General features: G+C 47.3%; 1 protein-coding gene across 2 annotated transcripts in view; it reads right to left on the bottom strand.

The window, feature by feature from the left end:
• The window catches only part of LOC113649200 (ephrin type-A receptor 7-like), an 85,708-nt gene that overhangs the window by 29,562 nt on the left and 43,646 nt on the right, over window positions 1-12,500 (bottom strand). The window lies entirely within an intron of this gene.

The raw sequence follows: 12,500 nt of genomic DNA, 5'->3' as shown, positions 1-12,500 counted from the left end.
GATTCACCATCCGAAATAACGTGCCGATAAAAAAGAGGACAGGTTTTTATCTACTCATTTTAATAAATCAGATAAATATTTTACAAACAAATGTTTAACGTGTGAATTATTGCCACTCGATACCGAGTCAGCAGTCAAGAGATAATGAGTTGCTCTATAAGGACTGAGGTGCAGTGTTCGACACGTTTAACCCGCGGGAAGCTAGCGTGAGTGTGATTAGCTGTATGTGGAGCGACGAGGTGCAACACGCTAGCAGGATATTAGCATGTAAATACAGAGAAAGGGAACAAAACCTCAGACTTTACACTGAATTCTGAATATATTCCTGAACTCGAGGCCTAAAAGCTTCACCTGCACGCAGACTTACGGCCTTTTAAAAACCAGCAGCGGAGATCTGAAGCTCGGTGGATCGGAAATCACATCCCACCTTCACCTTCCTGTCAGAACTAATCAGAAGGCTGCAGAACAGGAAATTGCATGTAGCCTGAATAATTGCTAAGATAATGTCTGTCATTACACTCCCAATGACAAGACTGTCCTCAGACACCCATCTTTAGTCTGGTGTTACTGTGTACAGAGACATGGGCAGAGAGACGGACGGTGAGACGGATGGTGAGATGCACGATGAGAAAGACAGAGACAGGTGGAGAGACAAACCGTGAGACGCACAGAGAGTATGCACAGAGAGACGTACAGTGAGACGGATGGAGAGATGCACAAAGAGACGAACAGAGACACTGCGAGAGAGTGCATGAAGAGACAAACGGTGAGACGGACAGAAAAATGGACAGAGACGGACAGAGAGACGGACAGAGACGGACAGAGAGACGGACAGAGACGGACAGAGAGACGGACAGAGAGACGGTCAGAGAAACAGACAGAGAAACAGACAGTGACACGGACAGAGAGACGGACAGAGAGACGGACAGAGAGACGGACAGGGACAGACGGTGACACGAACAGAGAGACAGAGAGACAGACAGTGATACAGACAGAGAGACAGACGGTGAGACGGACAGAGAGACAGAGAGACAGACAGTGATACAGACAGAGAGACAGACGGTGAGACGGACAGAGAGACAGACAGAGAGGCAGACAGTGAGACAGACAGTGAGACAGAAAGAGAGGCAGACAGTGAGACAGACAGAGAGACAGACAGAGAGACAGACAGAGAGACAGACAGTGAGACAGACAGAGAGACAGACAGAGAGACAGACAGTGAGACAGACAGAGAGACAGACAGTGAGACAGACAGAGAGACAGACAGTGAGACAGACAGTGAGACAGACAGAGAGACAGAAGCTGTCTGATGCCTCAGATTATGTGTTTGATTGTGCAGTGCAGAGAGGCTTTGCTTGATGTAGAAGGCGAGTCAGAAATCCAGATAAAATAAATCCGAGCTGAACGTCACTGCTGTGTTCTCTTTCCCCTGCTGCCTCAGATGTTCTGTATAATCATCCAACAACAACAACAGAACCTACACCATGTACCGGCCTGCGCTCTGTATCCTGATCCCTGAGACTAGTTCATTAAAATATTCTTCTGTATTTCAACAGAATGGCAAAAAAAAGTCAATAAAAGCGGCGTCTCCCAGAGGAGGACGTGAAAGTGACAGAACATCTGCACAATTTGTACTGGAAATGTGGCAGCGTGAACAATTATGGAGCCAAACTGTTTCTGATTCCCTCACAGAACTCCAGGGCCTCCTGCCAAGCCAGCTGGCTACCAGCTCATCAATTTGTCTTGTACTGCGTTTAGCTGGGTCTGATTAAAGAGGCGCAGAGATCGGACCGCTCTCCTAGCAGCTCGCTCCAGGTGCACGAACACACACACAACACTTACAGACGGGTTCTGTTCCCTGAGGAGCTTTATTATTAATACACACGCTGGAATACTTAACACCACCACGTTACTTCAGTGAGACGTCGGTACAAGAGACGAAGGGCAGAAAATTCATCTTAAAAACATGACAGAAATGAAATCTTTGTAAAAGTTTGTTACGCGCGGCTTTTTGTAGAAATGATTGAAATTTTACTTCTTTTACCGCAACATCCTGCGTCAATGAATCGACGTGTCTAAGATGTCAGGCGTGAATAATGAAGCGTTTCCTCAGAAGGACAGACAGAAGGAATTAACCGACATTAAAGGTGCGGTCTCCGATGTTTGAGAAATGCTTCAGAAAACTGTGTTGGGCTACCAAACTAAACAAAAACAATACTAACGTGTAGCCAATGGGCAGAAAGGGGCGGGGCTTGTCGATATGGGCGGAGAGAGCGTTCGGTGCACGTGTGTGACATTAGCAGAAAGCGGTTTTAACGTTGACATGGAGGATAAAAACAAAGAAAGAAAGAGAAGAAAGACTTACGATAAGGACAAGAAGTAGGACGTGTTAATATAGGATCAGCTTTCCAGCGCTGGAGAGAACTGAAGGAGCAGGAAGTTGGCCACATATTCACAGGTTGGAGTTTCCTGAGTCAATAACTCCTGAGCTAAACGCTGTTACTACACAAATAACACCTCTTTTCTATCGTAGTAATGTAGAGAGGCAGCTACAACCGCGTTTTGTGTAGTAACAGCGTTTAGCTCAGGAGTTATCGACTCGGGAAACTCCGACCTGTGAATATGCGCACATGCACACTGAACGCTCGCTCCGCCCATATTGAAAGACACGCCCCTTTATGCTCATTGGCTACATGTTTGTTTTGATTTTTGTTTAGCTTGTCGTCCCGACTCGGTTTTCTGAGACCCCACCTTTAACATGCCTTAAGAAGAGAGTCTGCCTCGTGTGCAACCGGACGCCGTCGTTACCGAGACCCGGAATTCAGCGGCGTCTTATTTTCAAAGTGTCAGGGCAGATTTGTAGCAGCCTGCTGGAGGAATCTATAATTCATGTCACTTCCTTCACATCACCAGCTTTAAGCTGTGAATTTTAATTTATGTCATTTATAAATCCACATTACTGCTGACAGGAAGGGGCTATTCTGGGGGTCCCGTCAATTAGGAAGCAGGATCGTGTGGCCTCGTGATGACGATCAGACTTATTCACTCTGTTCCTTTTACTCACTCACTCACTCACTCACTCACTCACTCTCTCACTCTCTCACTCACTCACTCACTCACACTCTCTCACTCACTATCTCACTCACTCTCTCACTCACTCACACTCTCACTCACTCACTCACTCACTCTCTCACTCACTCACTCACTCACTCACTCACTCACTCACTCACACTCTCACTCACACTCTCACTCACTCACACTCTCACTCACTCACACTCACTCACTCACACTCTCACTCACTCACACTCTCTCTCACACTCTCACTCACTCACTCACTCACTCACTCACACTCTCACTCACACTCTCACTCACTCACACTCTCACTCACTCACACTCACACTCACTCACTCACACTCACTCACTCACACTCACTCACTCACACTCACTCACACTCTCACTCACACACTCTCACTCTCTCACTCTCACTCTCACTCACTCACACTCACTCACACTCACTCACTCTCTCTCACACACTCACTCACACTCACACACTCACTCTCACTCACTCACACTCTCACACCACTCACTCACTCCTCACTCACTCACCACTCCTCACGCACTCTCACTCACTCACACTCACTCACTCACTCACTCACACTCTCACCACTCACTCACTCACACTCTCACTCACTCACTCACTCACTCACTCACCGCTCACTCACTCACACTCCCTCACCCTCACCACACTCACTCACTCCACTCACTCACTCACTCACACTCTCACTCACTCACACTCCACTCACTCCACTCACCACACTCACTCACTCACACACTCACTCTCTCACACACTCACTCACCCACATCACCCTCACTCACTCACACTCTCACTCACCACTCACTCACACTCACACACGCACCTCTCACTCACTCACTCACTCCCATCACTCACTCACACTCACACTCTCACTCACTCACTCACTCACTCACTCACACTCTCACACTCTCACTCACTCACACTCTCACTCACTCACTCACTCACACTCTCACTCACTCACACTCTCACTCACTCACACTCTCACTCACACTCTCACTCACACTCTCACTCACACTCTCACTCACTCACACTCTCACTCACTCACTCACACTCACTCACACTCTCACTCACTCACTCACTCTCTCACTCTCTCTCTCACTCTCTCTCTCACTCACTCACACTCTCACTCTCTCACTCACTCTCTCACTCACTCTCTCACTCTCTCTCTCACTCTCTCTCTCACTCACTCACACTCTCACTCACTCTCACTCACACTCTCTCTCTCACTCTCTCTCTCACTCTCTCACTCACTCACTCACTCACTCACTCACTCACTCACTCACTCTCTCTCTCTCTCAACGCTTTTACAGACAGCGGAACGTCTCTGCGTAGGACACGGCGTCCCGTTCTGTCCTGCTCTTTGTTACACAAGTGAAGCTGGATTTTCAACAGAAGTCCTTTCTATAAAGCTTCTACAGTCCAAGTGGACGGAGAGATTACAAAGGCTTGGACTCGTGTGACATTTTCATCACAACATCCTAAACAAATATTACATCATCACCGTCAGAGGCTCGTAATCGCCAGCGAGGTCTAAATCACCGGGACTGGTGAGGACAGAGATGTCATATAAAACTTACTGAGGCAGGATGATTTATTAAGGGGTGTGTGGGGGGTGGAGGGGTTGAGGGGGATCCTGTATAAATCCTCAGGATTCTCCTTCGTGGTTCTTTTGCTCTCGCGGTTGAAACCCCTCGCTGTATCTGTCCCTCTCGTCTGACTCACCTTTTTAAACATTCTAATAAATAATATTTGTGTTCATCAGAATAAAGAGGAGCTGAAACGAGAAGTGACGGCGAGGCGGCGAGGCAGCGGCTGATAAACGGCACACGGAAGCGACTCCCTCCCTGATCCACACCCTCCAGTTTACTGCCACAGAATAATAGCATCAGCATGGCCATGATGCCCAATTACAGGATATTACACTGCTCCATCTCAATCTCCATCTCAGTGGTGACTCTCATTCCTGCTTCACGCTCCTCTTCCTCCGTCTTATCAGTCGTGATCAATGTAAATGTTTGATTAAAGCCAGGAGGATGCTGGGAGCACGCTGAGCTCTGGAACATGCTCCTCGCTCATGCTTATCACTTTCTTTATTTAATCATCACTTCTTTTTTTTTCTTAAAAGGCTTCATGTGTTCTGTTACTCTCTCTCTCTTTCTCTCTCACCCTTCCTCTCACCCTTCCTCTCACCCATTCTCTCTCTCTCTCTCTCTCTCTCTGACCTCATTCCCTCTCACATCTCTAGTCGTCTCAGACTTTTTCACATCACTACTCCTGCCCTCACACCAGGTTCACCAGCACTGTGTCACCCAGTTCCGAGGTGTGTGGACATTGTGTGACAACATCAAAAGTGTCCTGTCTCAGGCTTTTGCTTGCCTTCTGTCCCCTCTGATGGATGTCTTCCATTTAGTTCAGATGTGAAGTGATTTGTTCACGTCCACAGCCGAGGAGCTCGACTCAGCCAGGCCTGACGCTGAGGCCACGGTGCCGGACTCGACTCAATCAGCTTCCTCCTGCCTAACCTCGAGGGCTGCTGGAGCTTCACACGATGTGTGTGTGTGTGTGTGTGTGTGTGTGTGTGTGTGTGTGTGTGTGTGTGTGTGTGTGTGTGTGTGTTTTGAAGAGTCAGGCCGCATTGCATCACATGCAGCAGTTAATGCTGAGCTTCTGTCTTGTGAACTTGTCCATTTAGGTCACAGTGGTCCATAGCAACCTCAGCGACTCTCTCCATCTCTCTCTTTCACACACACATGCGCACACACACACACACACACACACGCGCACACACACATGCACACACACATGCACACACAAAGAATGTATAGAGTGTGGGGAGTGTGTCGGGCGTGTTTGTAGAGTGTGTGTGTGTGTGTGTGTGTGTGTGTGTGTGTGTGTGTGTGTGTGTGTGTGTGTGTGTGTGTGTGTATAAGGCTCCATTCCACACCTCCACACACTCCAGATATTATGAGATGAGACGAAGTTAAAGCTGACTCACTTTCTTAGAAATTCTGAAACGGAGGAGAACAAAGTGCTGAGTGAAGTTGTGTGTGTGTGTGTGTGTGTGTGTGTGTGTGTGTGTGTGTGTGTGTGTGTGTGTGTGTGGGTGCGTGTGTGTTCAGTCGCTTCTTCTAAGAAAAGCCATCACTTACTGTGTGCTGAGAGTGAGGAAGTTCTCACTTGTTCTAGATTTCAGCAGAAAATGTTTTTTAGATGGAACAAAAGAAAATGACTCACTGACGACGTGAGTGTTTTAACTGCTGCTTCTGAGGACAAACACTCACATAGATACCTCCACAGGGCAGGCACGTGTGTGTAGAGTGTGAGAGATCAGACACGTGTGTAGAGTGTGAGAGATCAGACACGTGTGTGTCCAGTGTGAGAGATCAGACACGTGTGTGCAGTGTGAGAGATCAGACATGTGTGTGCAGTGTGAGAGATCAGACACGTGTGTGTCCAGTGTGAGAGATCAGACATGTGTGTAGAGTGTGAGAGATCAGACACGTGTGTGTAGAGTGTGAGAGATCAGACGTGTGTGTGCAGTGTGAGAGATCAGACACGTGTGTGTAGAGTGTGAGAGATCAGACACGTGTGTGTGCAGTGTGAGAGATCAGACACGTGTGTGCAGTGTGAGAGATCAGACATGTGTGTGGAGTGTGAGAGATCAGACACGTGTGTGTGCAGTGTGAGAGATCAGACACGTGTGTGCAGTGTGAGAGATCAGACACGTGTGTGCAGTGTGAGAGATCAGACATGTGTGTGGAGTGTGAGAGATCAGACACGTGTGTGCAGAGTGTGAGAGATCAGACACGTGTGTGTAGAGTGTGAGAGATCAGACACGTGTGTGGAGTGTGAGAGATCAGACATGTGTGTGTAGAGTGTGAGAGATCAGACACGTGTGTGTCCAGTGTGAGAGATCAGACACGTGTGTAGAGTGTGAGAGATCAGACACGTGTGTGTAGAGTGTGAGAGATCAGACACGTGTGTGCAGTGTGAGAGATCAGACACGTGTGTGTAGAGTGTGAGAGATCAGACACGTGTGTGTGCAGTGTGAGAGATCAGACACGTGTGTGCAGTGTGAGAGATCAGACATGTGTGTGGAGTGTGAGAGATCAGACACGTGTGTGTGCAGTGTGAGAGATCAGACACGTGTGTGCAGTGTGAGAGATCAGACACGTGTGTGCAGTGTGAGAGATCAGACATGTGTGTGGAGTGTGAGAGATCAGACACGTGTGTGCAGTGTGAGAGATCAGACATGTGTGTGGAGTGTGAGAGATCAGACACGTGTGTGCAGTGTGAGAGATCAGACATGTGTGTGGAGTGTGAGAGATCAGACATGTGTGTGGAGTGTGAGAGATCAGACACGTGTGTGTAGAGTGTGAGAGATCAGACATGTGTGTGGAGTGTGAGAGATCAGACACGTGTGTGTAGAGTGTGAGAGATCAGACACGTGTGTGCAGTGTGAGAGATCAGACACGTGTGTGTAGAGTGTGAGAGATCAGACATGTGTGTGGAGTGTGAGAGATCAGACACGTGTGTGTAGAGTGTGAGAGATCAGACACGTGTGTGCAGAGTGTGAGAGATCAGACACGTGTGTAGAGTGTGAGAGATCAGACATGTGTGGAGGTGGAGATCAGTGTATGAGACACTGTGAGAGGTGAGATCAGACATGTGTGTGGAGTGAGAGATCAGACACGTGTGTGCAGAGTGTGAGAGATCAGACACGTGTGTGGAGTGAGAGATCAGACACGTGTGTGTAGAGTGTGAGAGATCAGACACGTGTGTGTAGAGTGTGAGAGATCAGACACGTGTGTGTAGAGTGTGAGAGATCAGACACGTGTGTGTAGAGTGTGAGAGATCAGACACGTGTGTGCAGAGTGTGAGAGATCAGACACGTGTGTAGAGTGTGAGAGATCAGACATGTGTGTGTAGAGTGTGAGAGATCAGACATGTGTGTGGAGTGAGAGATCAGACACGTGTGTGCAGAGTGTGAGAGATCAGACACGTGTGTGGAGTGAGAGATCAGACATGTGTGTGTAGAGTGTGAGAGATCAGACATGTGTGAGGAGTGAGAGATCAGACACGTGTGTGCAGAGTGTGAGAGATCAGACACGTGTGAAAGTGATCATATTACACATGATCTGATATCTGATTAGATTCAGTGTAATTAAGTGACTAGTGGAAATCTTCTCTGACTGAAGGTGATCATTAAATTCAACAAAAATTCCAAAGCATAATTCTACACACACAGGAACAAAGAATAAAATGTGTTAAACACACACACACACACACACACACACACACACACACACACACACACACACACACACACACACGTAAGATCTGCCAAAAGCATGCAAGCAACAAATACCGGCATCTGTCACACAAGCGGTGGAATAAAGGATGAGTCAGGAACACAATCACAGAGCAGCAATTAAACTGCAAAATTGAAGCACACCCAATGACCGTTTTTTTTTTCATTAACACAACTCCAAACATCATCTTCTTTCCTCATCCCATCCCATGGAATCCTCATTCCTCCCCCCCTCTCCCTCCCCCCCTATCCCAAGCAATGGCCCCACCTACCCCCCCATCCCCCCCTCCCTGCGATCCCGGACTCCTCACTTCCACGGTCTCCCCCTTTTTTTTTATTTTTTTCTTTTTATCATCTATTTCCTTCCCTGCCTCTCTCAGCCCCTCTCCATCCACACTTCTCCTTCCACGCCCCTCCCGTGTCTTCGTCCTCTTTCTCTCTCATTCCTTCCTCCCTCCTCTCTGCTTTTTCTTTTTTCTGTCTTCCCACACCTCCTATCTCGTCTACTATCTCTTTACTCTCCTATCTATCTCTCTATCTTCTCTTCATCTCTCTCTCTATCTCTCCCTCTCTCTCCATCTCTCTCCCTCTCTCCTCTTCTCTCTCTCTCTCTCTCTCTCTCTCTCTCTCTCTCTCTCCCTTCCCCTCTTTCTCTCTCTTTCTCTCTCTCGCCCAGTCACAGATATTAATCACAGATGGACAGAGAGAGAAAACAGAATCAATAAGAAGAAAAGTAAAGGATCTGAAAGTCAACACAGACGACAGGATGGAGGGATGGAGTGTGTTATTGTGAGGAGACAGAGAGAGGTGTGTGAGAATCTCTCTCTCTAAACCACAGAGCTGAAGATCAATACAATAATCAAAGTGAAACCTTCATGAAACATTTCAGGATGAAGTCTTTCACCGACACCTCGGACCTTCGCCGGTGGTCTGGTGTCAGATAGAAACATCTGGAGTCAGATAGAAACATCTGGAGTCTGATAGAAACATCTGGAGTCTGATAGAAACATCTGGAGTCTGATAGAAACATCTGGTGTCAGATATAAACATCTGGAGTCTGATAGAAACATCTGGAGTCTGATAGAAACATCTGGTGTCAGATATAAACATCTGGAGTCTGATAGAAACATCTGGAGTCAGATAGAAACATCTGGTGTCAGATAGAAACATCTGGTGTCAGATAGAAACATCTGGAGTCAGATAGAAACATCTGGTGTCAGATATAAACATCTGGAGTCTGATAGAAACATCTGGAGTCAGATAGAAACATCTGGAGTCAGAAACATCTGGAGTCAGATAGAAACATCTGGAGTCAGATAGAAACATCTGGAGTCAGATAGAAACATCTGGAGCATCAGCTGAAGGATCCTGTGCAAGTCCTGAGGATTTATAACTATTACACCGAAGGAATTTAAACTCAGATGTAAATGTCATGTGACATTTTACTGGAGCACAAACGTGTCACACAACATCTACACACATCATCTCTTCACTACACACAGCACAGTGTAGGAGGGTAAGATGTGTAGAGCACTGACAATGTTCTCCACTTTCCTCTCTTGTCCTCCCCTCCCCTCCTCCACCCCCCTCCTCCCCTCTCTGAAGTCAGCAACATTCACTTGTCAGCACATCTCCTGCCCCCGACTCCACACCTCGAGCAGAGACGAGCTGTCAAAACCATTTTCCGTCTCGTTTCTTTCCGCCCGAATCCACCGCCTCAGAAACGCAGGTGAGTCGCTTCCGACGCCGGAGACACGGAAAGACAGCTGTGTTTTTACAAACACGACGCTCCCTGCAGATTACTGTAGAAACCTGCCGGCGTTTAGACATTTAGACATCTTCCTCTCGTGTCTGACAGCTGTGGAGATTTCAGGAGGCTTCTTCAAAAAACAAATGGAGCTACAGATCGAGCTCATGGTGGTTTACGGAGCTTTGGGAGGATCGCTGCAATTTTTAATGCTTTTCCACTCAGGCGTGAGGGTCAGATACATCGAGTCTGCGGCAGGCGTCTGTATAGAGTTTTATTTCTGTTTCTGCATCAGAGAGAGAGACAGAGAGAGAGAGACAGAGAGAGAAAGAGAGAGAGAGACAGAGACAGAGAGAGAGACAGAGACAGAGAGAGAGAGAGAGAGAGAGAGAGAGAGAGAGAGAGAGAGAGAGACAGAGAGAGAGACAGAGAGAGAGAGAGAGAGAAGCTTTCATCTGAGTCAGGCCTCTCTCTCTCTGACTCTGTCACTTCCTCACTTCCTCGTCCTGTAACTTCCTCAGGAAGGAAAGCTGACATGCTGGAAACGGAAGTTCCCACAAGATTATTGAGGAAACACTGCATTATTTCACACAAACACACAGACACACAGACAGACACTCAGTCAGACACACAGACAGACACTCAGTCAGACACACAGACAGACACTCAGTCAGACACACAGACAGACACACAGTCAGACACACAGACAGACACTCAGTCAGACACACAGACAGACACTCAGTCAGACACACAGACAGACACACACACAGACACTCAGTCAGACACACAGACACTCAGTCAGACACACAGACACACACAGACAGACACTCAGTCAGACACACAGACACTCAGTCAGACACACAGACACACACACAGACAGACAGTCAGACACACAGACAGACACTCAGTCAGACACACAGACAGACACTCAGTCAGACACACAGACAGACACTCAGTCAGACACACAGACACTCAGTCAGACACACAGACACACACACAGACAGACAGTCAGACACACAGACAGACACTCAGTCAGACACACAGACAGACACTCAGTCAGACACACAGACAGACAGTCAGACACACAGACAGACACTCAGTCAGACACTCAGACACTCAGTCAGACACACAGACACACACACAGACAGACAGTCAGACACACAGACACTCAGTCAGACACACAGACAGACACTCAGTCAGACACACAGACAGACACTCAGTCAGACACACAGACAGACACTCAGTCAGACACTCAGACACTCAGTCAGACACTCAGACACTCAGTCAGACACACAGACACTCAGTCAGACACACAGACACTCAGTCAGACACACAGACACACACACATACAGACAGACAGTCAGACACACACACATACAGACAGACAGTCAGACACACAGACACTCAGTCAGACACACAGACACACACACATACAGACAGTCAGACACACAGACACTCAGTCAGACACACAGACAGACACTCAGTCAGACACACAGACAGACACTCAGTCAGACACACAGACAGACAGTCAGACACACAGACAGACACTCAGTCAGACACTCAGACAGACAGTCAGACACACAGACAGACACTCAGTCAGACACTCAGACACTCAGTCAGACACACAGACACACACACATACAGACAGACAGTCAGACACACAGACACTCAGTCAGACACACAGACACACACACATACAGACAGACAGTCAGACACACAACAGAACTCTGCTGGCACGAGTATTAATTTATTTTATTTTATTAACTGTATTAAAAAATTAAACAAAAGAAAAGAGTGAAGATTTAAGATTAGACCTCGAATGCAGAAAGCAGTAAGAAACTGTAAAGGTTCATTTATATGGAGAACATCATCATCATCATCATCATCATCATCATCATCGTCATCATCAGATCTTGACCTTGCTGTGACCTTCACCATGTTTGAATCAATAAAATCTAATCAGAGGGATGTTTATTTCTGTAGCTCTGGTATGTGATCTCTACTTTACACATTATTCAAATTCATCATCTAAATATCCTCATGACCGCCGCCGACGTTCTCAGAGTGTATTTGTTCTCAGACATCCTGCACACTGACGTCCCGACCAACCGCATCGAGCTGTTTTAGAGTTTTTCCAGAACAAAAAAAACACAAACGAGTCCGTTCTCTGAACCAGGCGAAACTTTTCATACTGATAGTTTTGTGTGTAGAACTTTGTGTAGGTCAAAAGCTCCTGCCCTCTGGTTTGTTCCAGCTTTCCAACAGGCTCCAGAACACCACGGCTGATTGATTAAACTGATCATAGAGTTGGGAATGTGTGTGTGTGTGTGTGTGTGTGTGTGTGTGGG

This window comes from Tachysurus fulvidraco, chromosome 15 (assembly GCF_022655615.1).
Source record: "Tachysurus fulvidraco isolate hzauxx_2018 chromosome 15, HZAU_PFXX_2.0, whole genome shotgun sequence".
Taxonomy (NCBI): Eukaryota; Metazoa; Chordata; class Actinopteri; order Siluriformes; family Bagridae; genus Tachysurus; species Tachysurus fulvidraco.
Note: the sequence above shows the minus strand (reverse complement) of the source record. Positions and strands in the feature narration are given on the sequence as shown.